Raw genomic sequence first — 13,380 nt, 5'->3', positions numbered from 1 at the left:
ATTTCATGAATGGGTTGCAGGACCCTGCCATCCCTCACTTTCACTTTGGTCACTGCCCAGGGCCCAGGCCTTGCATTCCAGTGGGATGACCCAACCATGATTCTGTTTCCTCTTATGTTCCTGGCACAAGATCTCTCTGGTTCATGTGGCCCTAGAGCAGAAGCCGAGACTCCAGAGTGTCTAGCATGCATGGAATATCTTTTGTCATCCCCTCACTTCAGTCTTTGTGTTTTAAGTCTTAAGTGAGTCTCTTGAGGCAGCACACAGATGAATCTTGATTTTGTTGTTGTTTTTGTTGTTTTGCCATTCACCAACTCTATATCTTTTAATTGGAGAATTTACTCCATTTACATTTAAAGTAATTATTGGGGGCAGCCCAGGTGGTTCAGTGGTTTAGCGCCACTTTCAGCCCAGGGTATGATCCTGGAGACCCAGGATCAAGTCCTGTGTCGGGCTCCCTGCATGAAGCCTGTTTCTCCCTCTACCTGTGTCTCTGCCTCTCTCTCTCTCTGTGTGTCTCATGAATAAATGAATAAAATCTTAAAAAAATAATTATTGGTACATACATACTGCTATTTTAACTGTTTTCTATTTTATAATTCCTCATTTTTTTCTCTTACTCTCATCCCTTGTGGATTGAATGCTTTCTTTAGTAGTATGCATAATTTCCTAATTACTATTTGTATATTTACTATAGGTTTTTGAGAATTACATATAACAACTTGTATTTATAAAAGTTAAAGTTGATAACAGCATAAGGTTGAATGTATTGAAAAGCTCTACATTTGTACTCCCCACACACTGTTTTTGACATTATATTTCATATTGTGTGTATCCATTGATATATTATTGTACTTTTATGTGCTTTCCTACTTTTAACCTTTTTACTAGCTTTGTAAGTGATAAAGCCACTACCTATTTATATATTTACTTTCCAGTGAAGCTTATATATATTCATATATTTTCTTGTCACTAATTTTCACTCTTTGTTTGCAGCTTAAAGAAATTCCTTTAACATTTCCTAAAAAGCCAGACTACTGCTATTGAACTCTTGTAACTTTGCCAGAAAACTTTGTCTCTTTCAATTTTTTGAATATATATTCTTAGTTGGATTTTTTCCTTTTAGCACTTCAAATATCTTGTTTTGCTCTCTTTCAGCCTCCAGTGTTTCTGCTGAAAAATCTGGTTATAGTCTTATGTGAGTATCCTGTATGTAGCAAGTTATTTCTCTCTTGCTGCTTTTCTTATTCTCTTCTTGGGTTTAACTTTTGATATTTTAACTATAATGTGTCTTTGCATGAGTTTCCTTGGGTTCCTCTTATTTGAACTCTCTGGGCTTCCTGGATCTGGATGTGTATTTTTTTTCTCAGGTTAGGCAATTTATAGCCATAATTTCTTCCAAATAAGATTTTTTGTCCCCTTTTTTCACGTCTCTGGCACAACTGTAATGTGATTTTTAGTACACTTGATGTCTCATATCTTCACTTTTTTTTTTCATTCTTTTCCTTTATGTTGCTCTGACTACACTGCTTTATCTTGAGTGGATTCATCTTCTGCTTCATCTAGTCTATCATTGAACTCCTCTAATGGATTTTTTCAGTGCAGCTATTATATTCTTTTGTGATGTCTATTTGTTACATTCTTATGTGTTTTATCTCTTTGTTGAATTTCTCATTCTGTTCATCTATTCTTTTCCTGAGTTCATTGAGCATCTTTATGATCATTACTTTGAACTCTTTATCAGGTAAATGCCTTATATTTGTTTCCTTAAGTTTTTTTTTTTCTGAGGTTTTATTTTTCTTTAGTTTGGAAGAGATCCCTTTGTTTCTTTATTATACTTGACTCTGTATTGGTTTCTGTGAATTAGATGAAACGTCTACCTCTCTCAGTCTTTATCTCCTCATGTAGGAGATAAATCTTGTTGTTCAACCCTGCCCTATTCCTTGGTTGTCTCTCAAACATTTTCATTTCAGATTTGCTTTTTTAAAAAAACATCTTGTTTTATTCAAATATAATAGAATGTTATTAGTTTCAGATGTACCGTATAACAATTCAACAATTCTGTAGATTTCTCAGTGCTAATCAAGATAAGTGGACTCAATCCCCTTTATTTTACCCGTCTTCTTCCATCTACCCTTTAGCAACTGCATTTGTTCTCAGTATTTAAGAATGTTTGGTTTGACTCTTTTTCCTTTATCCATTTGTTTTATTTCTTAAATTTTACATATGAGTAAAATCATATGGTGTTTATTTTCCTCTGACTGACCTATTTCACTTAGCATGATACCTATAAGTCCATCTATGTTATTGTAAATGGCAATATTTTATTTTTTTATGGATAAGCTATATACCACTTCTTTTTTTTTCATTCATCTATCAATGCAGAGTTGCGCTGTTGTAAATAATGCTGCAGAAACATAGAAGTGCATATATCATTACATTTTTATGTTCTTTGGGTAAGTGGCCAGTAGTAGAATTACTGGATTATATGGTAATTCTGTTTTTAATTTTTTTTAGGAACTTTGATACTGCTTTCCATAGTGTCTGCACAAATTTACATTCCCACCAACAGTGCATGAGCTATATGCAAAAGAATGAAACCAGACCACTTTCTTACACCATACACAAAAATAAATTCAAAGTGGATTAAAGATCTAAATATGATACCAGAAACCATAAAATTCCTAGAAGAAAACATAGGCAGTAATTTCTTTGACATTGGCTGTAGAAACATTTTTCTAGATATATCTCCTCAGGCAAGGGAAATAAAAGCAAATTTAAACTATTAGGACTACACCAAAGTAAAACTCTTGCATAGTGAAGGAAATCATCAACAAAACAAAAGACAACCTGCTGAATGGGAGAAGATATTTGCAATTGATATGTCCAATAAGGGGTTAATATCTAAAACCTATAAAGAACTTATACAAACAATATCAAAACCCCAAATAATCCAATTAAAAAATAGAGAACCTGAATAGACATTTTTCCAAAGAAGACAAAAAGATGGCCAAGAGACACATGAAAAGATGCTCAACATCACTCATCATCAGGGGAATACAAAATTAAAACCACAATGAGTTATCACTTTACACTTGTCAGAATGACTAAAATGAAAAACACAAGAAATAAGTCTCTCAGGCAGTTTTGATTGTTGAAGCAACCTATTTATTTTTAATAGCTCCCACTTGTTGAAGTTGTACCAAGATCTCTGTATCCCAAAGGGGAGGATCTCAGTCAGCACCTAAATTCAGGATGACTGAAAACCAGACTCTCAGGCAGCAGTTTTAAATTATGCAAATATATACAGTCTTGTTTGGACCATAAGTATTAGCCTCGCTGGCTTACGCCTGAGGGTGAAGCTCCAGGATAAGCAAATAGGCCTCTTTCCCAAAAAGACTGGGTATGTACTCAGTCTGCTGTCTGTGCAGGGCCCTGGGGGTGGTGCAGAGCCTGCCAAGAACTGTCTCTCCAGTTGTCACAGTCCTGTGAGAGCCAGGAGCAAGCCCCTCTGGCCACCAGAGCCAGGTGATCAAGGGGCACCCCAGCTGCAGAAACTGGGACATCAGACGTGTTAAAGAGCCCCCCTCTAATAGATACAGATGTACTAAAAGCACAGCAGAGGAAAAGTGAGAGGATAGTGACCATCCTCTGAGATCTCATGAAAGGATTTTTGTTAGCCCTTAGATATGTGTTTAAATAGAAGACTTCCCCTCGAGTGTCAGCTTGATGGTAAATTATTAGACCTCTTTCACAGAAAGATTGAGCTCTTGAGTCTGATGCCTTTTCTGTCTCCCAAGTGTGGTAGCTGGGCAAGTACTTTTTATCTGTTGGTTATACTGTGGGATCTGAGGATGTAATATTCCTGGCCATCAGGAGACACATGTCTCCTGGTAGGCAGCTGGAAAAATTGTGGTGCCACACAAAGATATAAGCTCTTTTCTGGGAGACAGAAAGCTGGGGTGAGGCAGGAGAGTGCAGATTGCACCTACCAGCTTCTGTTCCCTTAGAGCAACTCCATGGGCTCATGGCTGCCAAGCCAGGTGTCTATCCCTCAGTCCAACACTCTTGGCCTCTTCCTCAAAAAGACTGGGTGTGTTTTTCAGTGTATCTGTGCAGCGCACCGGGGGTGGTAGCTTGCCAAGAGCCATCTCTTCAATTGTTAAAGTCTCATGGGATCCAGGAACATGAGCTCCCATTGGCCTCCAGAGCCAGGCAATCCAGGGGTGTCCCCCAGGTGGCAACCACAAAATCTGGGGCATCGGACACAACTGTCGGTTCCTCTCTAGGACATATTTGCTCTCTGGAGGGCTGCACGGGGAGAGTGAGCCGGTGGCACCTGATGCTTCCATGAGGTAGATGGGGAGCTTAAAGGTGACAGCTGCTGTAGGGGGGATTGACTTATTTCACTCCGCACAATACCATCCAGTTCCATCCACATCGAAGCAAATGGTGGGTATTCGTCATTTCTGATGGTTGAGTAACATATTCCGTTGCATATGTACCACGTCTTTATCCATCATCTGTCGAAGGACATCTCAGCTCCTTCCACAGTTTGGCTATTGTGGACATTGCAGCTATGAAGACTGGGGTGCAGGTGCCCCTTTGAATCACTATGTTTGCATCCTTTGGGTAAATCCGCAGCAGTGCAATTGCTGGGTCATAGGGTAGCTCTATTTTTAACTTCTTGAGGAACCTCCACACTGTTTTCCAGAGACCACACCAGCATCTTGAACTGGGAATGGTTTCCTTGGATATTGGATGATGCTATTCAGGTCTTTATCTGAAAGTGATGCTTCAACGTCACCAACATGAGAAAGAAGATGCAGATTTGGGTGTTTCTTCCAACATCAGATGAAGCATTTTTTTTTATTAGACTTGAAACGTGTAGACCATCAAATACCTATTAGCTGCTTTGGAGCTTTCTAACATTTTTATTGGCACCAGATTATAGGAGAAGTTTCACCTTTACCAGCAAAGTGCATTTCTGTTGCATTTTTAAGAATTTTTTTCTCCAATACTTGGCTTCATGTTGGCTCACCATTTTAGTGCTGAGCAGGTCCCTAAGATTCTTTTGCCATATCTGAAAGAATGCTGCCCACGTGGGGGGAGTAGCCTGGTCTCTGATATTTTGAACTTCCTGTATCTCATAGCTGGGCTAGATTACTAATTTAACACAAAAGATAGAAATAAGTAACAACCACATGGAACAGATGCCTTGGGGCAGGGGTATGTGGCATGCACACTGTCTCCAGACATGTCAACCTCAAAACTTGAACATGTTCACCAACCAGGAGACGCATGTTAATTTTTTTTTAGCATTCTGGAAAAATGTTTTATTGAATTATACACACAAAACAGTGCACATATTGTGAATATACAGCTTAATATGTTTCCACAAACTAACCAAGTCCATGTAATCAATACTTGGATAAGAAAACAGAATTACCAGCACGCTACCCCTTTCATTCACTGCCCACCCCATCCCCACCAGTTGCAACTCTCCTAACTTCTAAGTATGAATTACCTTGTTATAAATTATTTTTTCAATGTATTTAAGAAACAAGTTTACACATTTCTCTCACCCCCTGCCTCTGGCAAGCACCATTCTGTCCTGTGTATCTACACACTTGGCTTTGTTGTTGTTAACATTTCACATAGAGATGAGGTACTTGTCATTTCTCTCTGATTTATTTCACTTAGCATAATGCCCTTGAGATCCATCCAGGTTGCTGCAGTGGCATAATCTTATTTTCCATTGCTTAATATTTCATTATTTTGCATGCTCTCCATTCATACGTTGATGGACACTTAGGTCATTTCCCTATCTGGGCTATTGTAAAAAATGCTGCGGTAATCACGGCAGTGCATGTGTACGTTACCACCAACACGCACCAAGGGTTCACTTTTCTCTACATTTGCCACTTGCTATCTCTTGCCTTCTTAATAATGCCCATTCTAACACAAGAGGTGATATTTCAGTTTGCATTTCTCTGATGATGATGTTGAGCATCTTTTCATGTATCTATTGGCCGCCTCTTAGGTCATCTTTGAAAAAACGTTTATTCAAATATTCCTCCCATTTGTGAAGTAGAATTGTTTGGTTTTTCTGCTATTTAATTATATTTATATATTTGGATATTAGTCCTTATCAGACATATGATTGGCAAATATGTCCTCTCACCAATAGGTTGCCTTTTTCCTTTGTTGATGATTTCCTTTGCTGTGCAGAAGGTTTTTAGTTTGATATAGTCCTACTTACTTTTGCTTTTGTTCCATTGATTTTGTATCAGATCCTAAAAATCAGTGCCAAAGCTAATGTCCAGAAGTATACCCCTTATGTTTCCCCACAGAGTTTTATACTTTTAAATCCTTAAAAAAAAGATTTTATTTGTTATTTATTAGAGACACAGAAAGGCAGAGACATAAGCAGAGAGAGAAGCAGGCTTCCTGCAAGGAGCCCAATGTGGGACTTGATCCCAGGACCCTGGGATCACGATGTGAGCTAAAGGCAGACGTTCAACCATTGAGCCACCCAGGTGCCCCTGTACTTTAAAATCTTTAGACCATGTTGATTTTATACCTTGCAATTTTACTGAATTCATTTATTAGTTTTAAGAGTTTTTTGATGGAGTCTTTGGCCTTCTCTCTATATAATATTACATCTTCTGCAAATAGTAACAGTTTTATTTCTTCCTTTCTGATTTGGATGCTTTTTATTTCTTTTTCTTGCCTAATTGCTCTAGCTATGATTTCCAATACTGTGTTGACTAAAAATTGCAAGAGTGGGCGGCATCTTGTTCCTTAAAGAAAAAACTTGCAGTTTTTCACTATTGAGTATGCCGCTCACTGTGCCACATGTCATAGTTAGCCTTTATTAATTATTCCAAAGTATGTTTCCTCTATACCCATTTATTGAGAGTTTTTATCATAATGAATGTTGGATTTTCATCAAATGCTTTTTTTTTTTTGCTTCTACTGAGATGATTATACAATTTTTATTCTTTATTTTGTTAATGTATTTCACAGTGACTGATTTGTAGATGGTGAACCTTTCTTCCAGTCCCAAAACAAAACATCACTTGTATGATCCTTATATAATATTGTATCATTGATTTTAAAAAATATTTTTTTAAAGATTTTATTTATTTATTCATGAGAGACACAGAGAGAGAGAGAGGCAGAGACATAGGCAGAGGGAGAAGGAGGCTCCATGCACCGGGAGCCCGACGTGGGACTCGATCCCGGGTCTCCAGGATCGCGCCCTGGGCCAAAGGCAGTCGCCAAACCGCTGCGCCACCCAGGGATCCCCTAAAAAATATTTTATTGAGAATTTTGCATCTATTTTTCTCTGGTATATTAGCCTATAATTTTCTTGGATTCTTATCATGTTTTGGCATCAGAATAATGGCCTCAAAATGAGTATGTGATGACTCCCTTTTCTATTTTTGGAAGAGTTTGAAAAGAATGGGTGCCAGTTCTTTGAATGTTTGATAAAAATTTACCCATGAAGTGGTTTGGTCCTGGACTTTTGTTTTGAGGGAAGGTTTTGCCCTATTAAATCAGTCTTGTTATTAGTAAAAGGTCAGTTCTGAGTTTCCATTTTATCATGACTCAATCTTGGTAGGTATTGTGTTTCAGGAATTTATCCCTTCTGTTGCTGAATTTGTTGGTATATGACTTTTAATAGTAGTCTCTCATAATCCTTTTTATTTCTGTGGTATTAGTTGTAACATTTATTTCTGATTTTATTTGTTTTGTCCTTTTTTCTTGGTGAATTTCACTAAAGAACTAGCTTTTAGTTTATTGGTATTTTTCTACAGTTTTAAAATGATTTTATTTGTTTGAGAGAGAGAGAGCGAGCGAGCAGGGAAGGGAGCAGAGGAAGAGGGAGAGAAGCAGACTCCCCTCTGAGCATGCAGCCTGACCTGGGGCTTGATCCCAGGACCCTGAGATCATGACTCAAGCCAAAGTCAGATGCTTAACTGAATGAGCCACCCAGGTGCCCCTCTATAGATTTTTTTTTTAATTTAAATTTTAGTGAGTATGTGGGCATTATTGGCTTCTGGACCAAATTCAGTGATTCATCACTTATGTACAACACCCAGTGCTCATCACAACAAGTGCCTTATTTAGTACTCATCCGCCATCTAGCCCAGCCCCCCTTTCCTTCTCCATCAACCCTCAGTTTGTTCTCTGTTGTTAAGAGTCTCTGATTGTTTGTGTCTTTTTCTCCTTTTTATCTTTTCACTTTACCCACAGGTTCATATGTTTTCTTTTTTTTTTCATCTGTTTTCTTTCATAAATTCCACCTATGACTGAGATCATATTTGTCTTTCACTAACTTATCTCACTTAGCATAATACACTCTAGCTCCATCCATGTCATTGCAAATGGCAAGATTTCATATTTTGATGGATGAGTAATATTCCATTGTGTACACACACACACACACACAGACTTCTTTATCCATTCATCAACTGATGAACATTTGGGCTCTCTCCATAATTTGGCTATTGTTGATAATGCTGCCATAAACATCAGGGTACATGTGCCCCTTTGAATCTGTATTTGAAAGATCTAAATATGAGACAGGAGACAGGAAATCATCAGACTTCTAGAGGAGAACATAGGCACCAACCTCTTTGACCTTGACCACAACGAATTCTTGCTAGACATGTCTCCAAAGGCAAGGGAAACCAGAGAAAAAAGGAACTATTGGGACTTCATTAAGATAAAAAGCTTCTACACAGCAAAGGATACAATCAACAAAACTTAAAAGACCACCTACAGAATGGGAGAAGATATTTGCAAATGACCTATCTGATAAAGAATTAGTATCCAGAATTCATAAAAAACTTACCAAACTCAACACCCCAAAAATAAATAATACAGTTAAGAAATGGGCAGAAGACATGAAAAACACTTTTCCAAAGAAGACATCCAGATGGCCAACAGACACATGAAAAGATGCTCCCCATCACTCATCATCAGGGAAATACAAATCAAAACCACAATAAGACACCACCTCACACCTGTCAGAATGACTAAGATGAACAACACAAGAAGCAACAGGTGTTGGCGAGGATGTGGAGGAAGGGGAACCCTCTTGCATGCTGGTGGGAATGCAAGCTGGTGCAGCCACTCTGGAGAACAGTATGAGGTTCCTCAAAAAGTTAAAAATAAAACTACCCTACAATCCAGCAACTGCACTGCTAGACATTTTCTATAGCTTTTTCAAGCATGTTCTATTTCATTTATTTCTGCTCTGTGTTACTTCCTCCCTAATACTGGCTTTGGGCTTTGTTCTTTTTCTAGTTCCTCGAGGTGTGAAGCTAGGTTGTTATTTGAGACTTCTCTTGTTTCTTCAGGTTGGCATTTATTGTCATGAACTTGACGCCACTGCTTCTTCTGTTTCCCAGAAATTCTGGCATATTTAGGCTTTCATGTTGTTTGTCTCAGGTATTATATTTCCCTTCTGATTTCTTTGACCTACAACCTGCTTGGATCAGTAGCATGTTTAATTAATCTCCATGTATTCTGAAATTTCTAGTTTTCATCCTGTAACTGAATTCTAAGTTTCAAACCATTATGGTTGGAAAAGATACTTGGTATGGTTTCAGCATCCTTAAGTTTATTAAGATTTGTTTTGTAACCTAGCATATGATCTTTCTTGGTGAATGTTCTATGTGCGCTTGAGAAGAATGTGAAATCTGTTGCCTTTGGATAGAATGTTCTGTATATATCTGTTACTCTATCTGGTCTAATATGTCATTTAAGACTAATGTTTGTTAATCTTCTGTCTGGGTGACCTATCCATTGATAGAAGTGGGATATTACATTTCCCTCCTATTGTACTGCTGTCTATTTCTCCCATTGGGTCTCTTAATATTTGATTTATATATTTAGGTGCTGTATGTGGGCTGCATAAATATCTAAAAATGTCATAATCTAGAGCTGGATTGATTTTATCATTATGTAATTCTCTTTGTATATTTATACAGTCTTTGTTTCAAGGACTGTTTTATCAGATAAAAATAAAGCTATTCCAGTTTTTTTATGGTTTCCATTTGCTCAAAGTAACTTTTTCCATCCTATCATTTGTAGTCTGTTTCCTTATGTCCTAGTGAGTCTCTTAACAGGCAGCATATAGATGAGTCTTGTTTTTTATTTAGTCAGCCACTTATGTCTTTGGATGGATAATCTAGTCCAATTGTATTTAAAGTACTTATTGATAGGTGTGTGCTCTTCTCCTTTTTTATTAATTGCATTCTGGCTGTTTGGATGTTTCTCTCTGTTCCTTTTGTCTTTTGCCCTCTGTGATTTGGTGACTTTGTTTAATAATATGCTTACATTCGTTTCTCTTTTGTGTATTTTACCATAGGTTTTTATGTAGTTACTATAAGGCTTACAACATATCTATAGCAGTCTATGTCAAGTTGATAACAACTTAAGTTTGGTCCCATTCTAACATTCAGGATTTTTACTATTTCTCCATTTTGTTTTTGGGTTTTTTTTTTTTAATATCAAGTTTTACATCTTTTGATCTTTGTATTCCTAAACTAATTATTGTAATTTTAGTTTTTATTGCTTATGTATTATAACATTTATGCTAGCTTTAAAAGTGAAATAATTTACTTTTATTATATATTTAACTTTCAGACCAGATTTATTTTTTCTTACGTGTTCTTAACTAATTATTGCTTTTCTTTTCAACTTAAAGAAGTCTCCTTAACATTTTTGAAAGGTTGGTTTAGTGGTGGTGAACTCCTTTAGCTTTTGCTTATGTGAAATATTCCATTCTTCAATTCTGAATGATAACCTTGCATAGTAGAGTGTTCTTGGTCATTTTTTTTTTCTTTCAGCACTTTATTATTTCATGTCGCTCCCTTCCAGCCTGCAATGCTTCTGCTGAAGGATTTGCTAATAGTCTGATTGGGGGGGGGGGAGCGTGTGTTCCTAGCACATAACATACTGTTTTTCTCTTGATGCTTTTAAGTTTCTCTTCTTTAATTTTTGATATTTCAGTTATAATGTACCTTGAGGATGTCTGTGGGTTTATCTTCCTTGGAACTTTATAGGCTTCCTAGATCTGGTTGTCTGTTTCCTTTCCCAGGTTAGGGAAATTTTTATTATTTCATGAAATAAGATTTATGCCCCTTTCTCTCTTTTTATCATGGCTTGGAATCTCATTTATTTTTAGTACTGAATGACAATTCATTGTCTGGATATACCATCATCTACTTAGCTATTCACTTACTGAAGGACATTGGATTTTTTCTATATTTTGGTAATTATGAATAAAGCTGCTATTAAAATCTGTGTGCAGATTTTTTGTGTGAACATAAATTTTCAGCTCCTTTGGGTAAATACTAAAGGAGTGTGATTGATGGATCATGTGGTAAGATTGTGCTTAGTCCTATAAGGGATCACCAAATCATCTCATACCATTTTGCATTCTCAGCAGCAGTGAAAGAGAGTTTGTTACTCCACAACCTCATCATTATTGGGTGTTGTCAGTGTCTCAGTTTTTGTCATTTTAGTAAGTGTGTAATGGTATCTCACTGTTATGGGGATTGATTGATTGATTGATTGATTGATTTGACAGAGAGCACAAGCAGGGGGAGAAGGAGGGAGAGGGAGAAGCAGGCTCCCCGGTGAGCAGGGACTCTGATGTGGGGCTCAGTCCCAGGACCCTGGGATCATGACCTGAGCCGAGGGCAGACACTTAACCAACTGAGCCACCCAGGCATCCCTACTGTTGTTTTAATTTGTATTTCCCTGATGACATATGATAGGATACATCTTTTCATGCTTATCTGCCATCTGCATATCCTTTTCGAGGAATTGTCTTTTAATGTTTTGTCCCATTTATAAACCATGTTTGTGTTCGTATTGTTGAGTTTTCACAATCCTTTGTATATTTCAGATACCATCCTTCACAAATATATCTTTTGAAAATATTTTCTCCTAGTAAGTGGCTTTTGTCTCGTTATCTTAATATTGTCCTCCACAGTTCTGAATTGAATGAAGTCCAGTTTATCATTTCTTCTTTCATGAATCATGGCTTTGGTGTTGAACCCAAAAGGCCAATTCTACATCCTACACCATCTATGTTTTCTCCTGTGTTATTTTCTAGGAGTCAGGTAGTGTCAATATTCCAACTTATTTCTTCTCAATAAATAGTGTGGGTCCTGAATCCTTTGCCTCTCCCTATTAATTTAGAATTCATTTGTTGATATCCACAGAATAATTCCACTGAATCTATAGACCATTTTGGGAAGAACTGACATGTTGGCAACATTGTGTTGTCATCTTCATGAACATGGAGTATCTCTCCATCTACTTAGTTCTTTGATTTCATTCATCTGGGTTTTGCAGTTTTCCTCATTTACTCTTAAACATATTTTGTCCAGCTTATATCTAAGTACTTAATTTTAGAAGGTGCTAATGTAAATAATATACTTTTAATTTTAAGTTCTACTTGTTCATTGTCAGTACATAGGAAAACGATTGACTTGTATATTAACCTTACATCCAGAAATCTTGATATAATTGCTTACTAGGTCCAGGAGTGGTTTTTTGGTCATATATTTCACATTTTCTATATAGAAGATCATGTTATGTGCAAACAAAGGCATCTTTATATCTTCCTTCTCAATATGCATAATTTTAAATTTCATCTTCTTATTGCATTAGCTAGAACTTCATCATGCTGTTGAAAAGGGGTAATAAGAGGGAATGTATTGCCTTGTTCCTGATCTTAGTGGAGAAGCTTCAAGTTTTTTTTTTCCAATAAGTATAATGTTCGTTTTCACTTTCTTTGTAGATAGTCTTTAAAAAGTTGAGGAAGATCCCCTCTATTCCTAGTTTAGTGAATAGGTATAGTTTTACTATCAAGTTCATAAAGTCATTGAAAAAAAATTACTCAGTGAAAATTATTTTCTAGAATACTCTATGTAAGACAATCTCTTCCTTGAATATTTAGTACAATTTGCCTGGGGGTTGTGTGTGTGTGTGTGTGTTCATATTCAGATATTCGCTTCTTATTGATCAGTTTCATTAGGTTATTTTTGATACTTTTTGCTCTGTTCCCTCTCTAAGGTGTTCTAAATGACTAAAGTCAAAGACCAGTGACTGGTGGAGCAATCAAGCTAGCTAAAGAGTGTTGAGAACACTGATCCCAAGCAGGACCTGAAGGACTCCTTTTCCTGCAACATGGTATTTTTTATTTATTTATTTTTTTAGTATAGTAGACAAGATAATGTGGAATTCACATGTCCACCAGGAAAAAGATAAGCCTAGAGCACTGTAAACCTCTCACAGACATCTGCTTGGTTTTACATTTTTGAACAAAACTACAAAGTCTCATTTCATGCC

At 36.9% G+C, this 13,380-nt stretch overlaps 1 long non-coding RNA gene across 3 annotated transcripts in view; it reads left to right on the top strand.

Annotated features, from left to right (window-relative positions):
* Positions 1–13,380, top strand: part of LOC140604557 (uncharacterized) — a 48,680-nt gene that overhangs the window by 20,409 nt on the left and 14,891 nt on the right. For 2 of the 3 annotated variants that reach the window (XR_012007368.1, XR_012007366.1), the window contains exons 2-3: positions 1,159–1,198; positions 13,105–13,221. This is a non-coding gene — a long non-coding RNA (uncharacterized lncRNA). The remainder of the gene's footprint in view (positions 1–1,158; positions 1,199–13,104; positions 13,222–13,380) is intronic. The other variant, XR_012007367.1, reaches the window with a different exon arrangement.

The sequence above is a fragment of the Canis lupus genome, chromosome 15 (genome assembly GCF_048164855.1).
Source record: "Canis lupus baileyi chromosome 15, mCanLup2.hap1, whole genome shotgun sequence".
NCBI lineage: Eukaryota > Metazoa > Chordata > Mammalia > Carnivora > Canidae > Canis > Canis lupus.
Note: the sequence above shows the minus strand (reverse complement) of the source record. Positions and strands in the feature narration are given on the sequence as shown.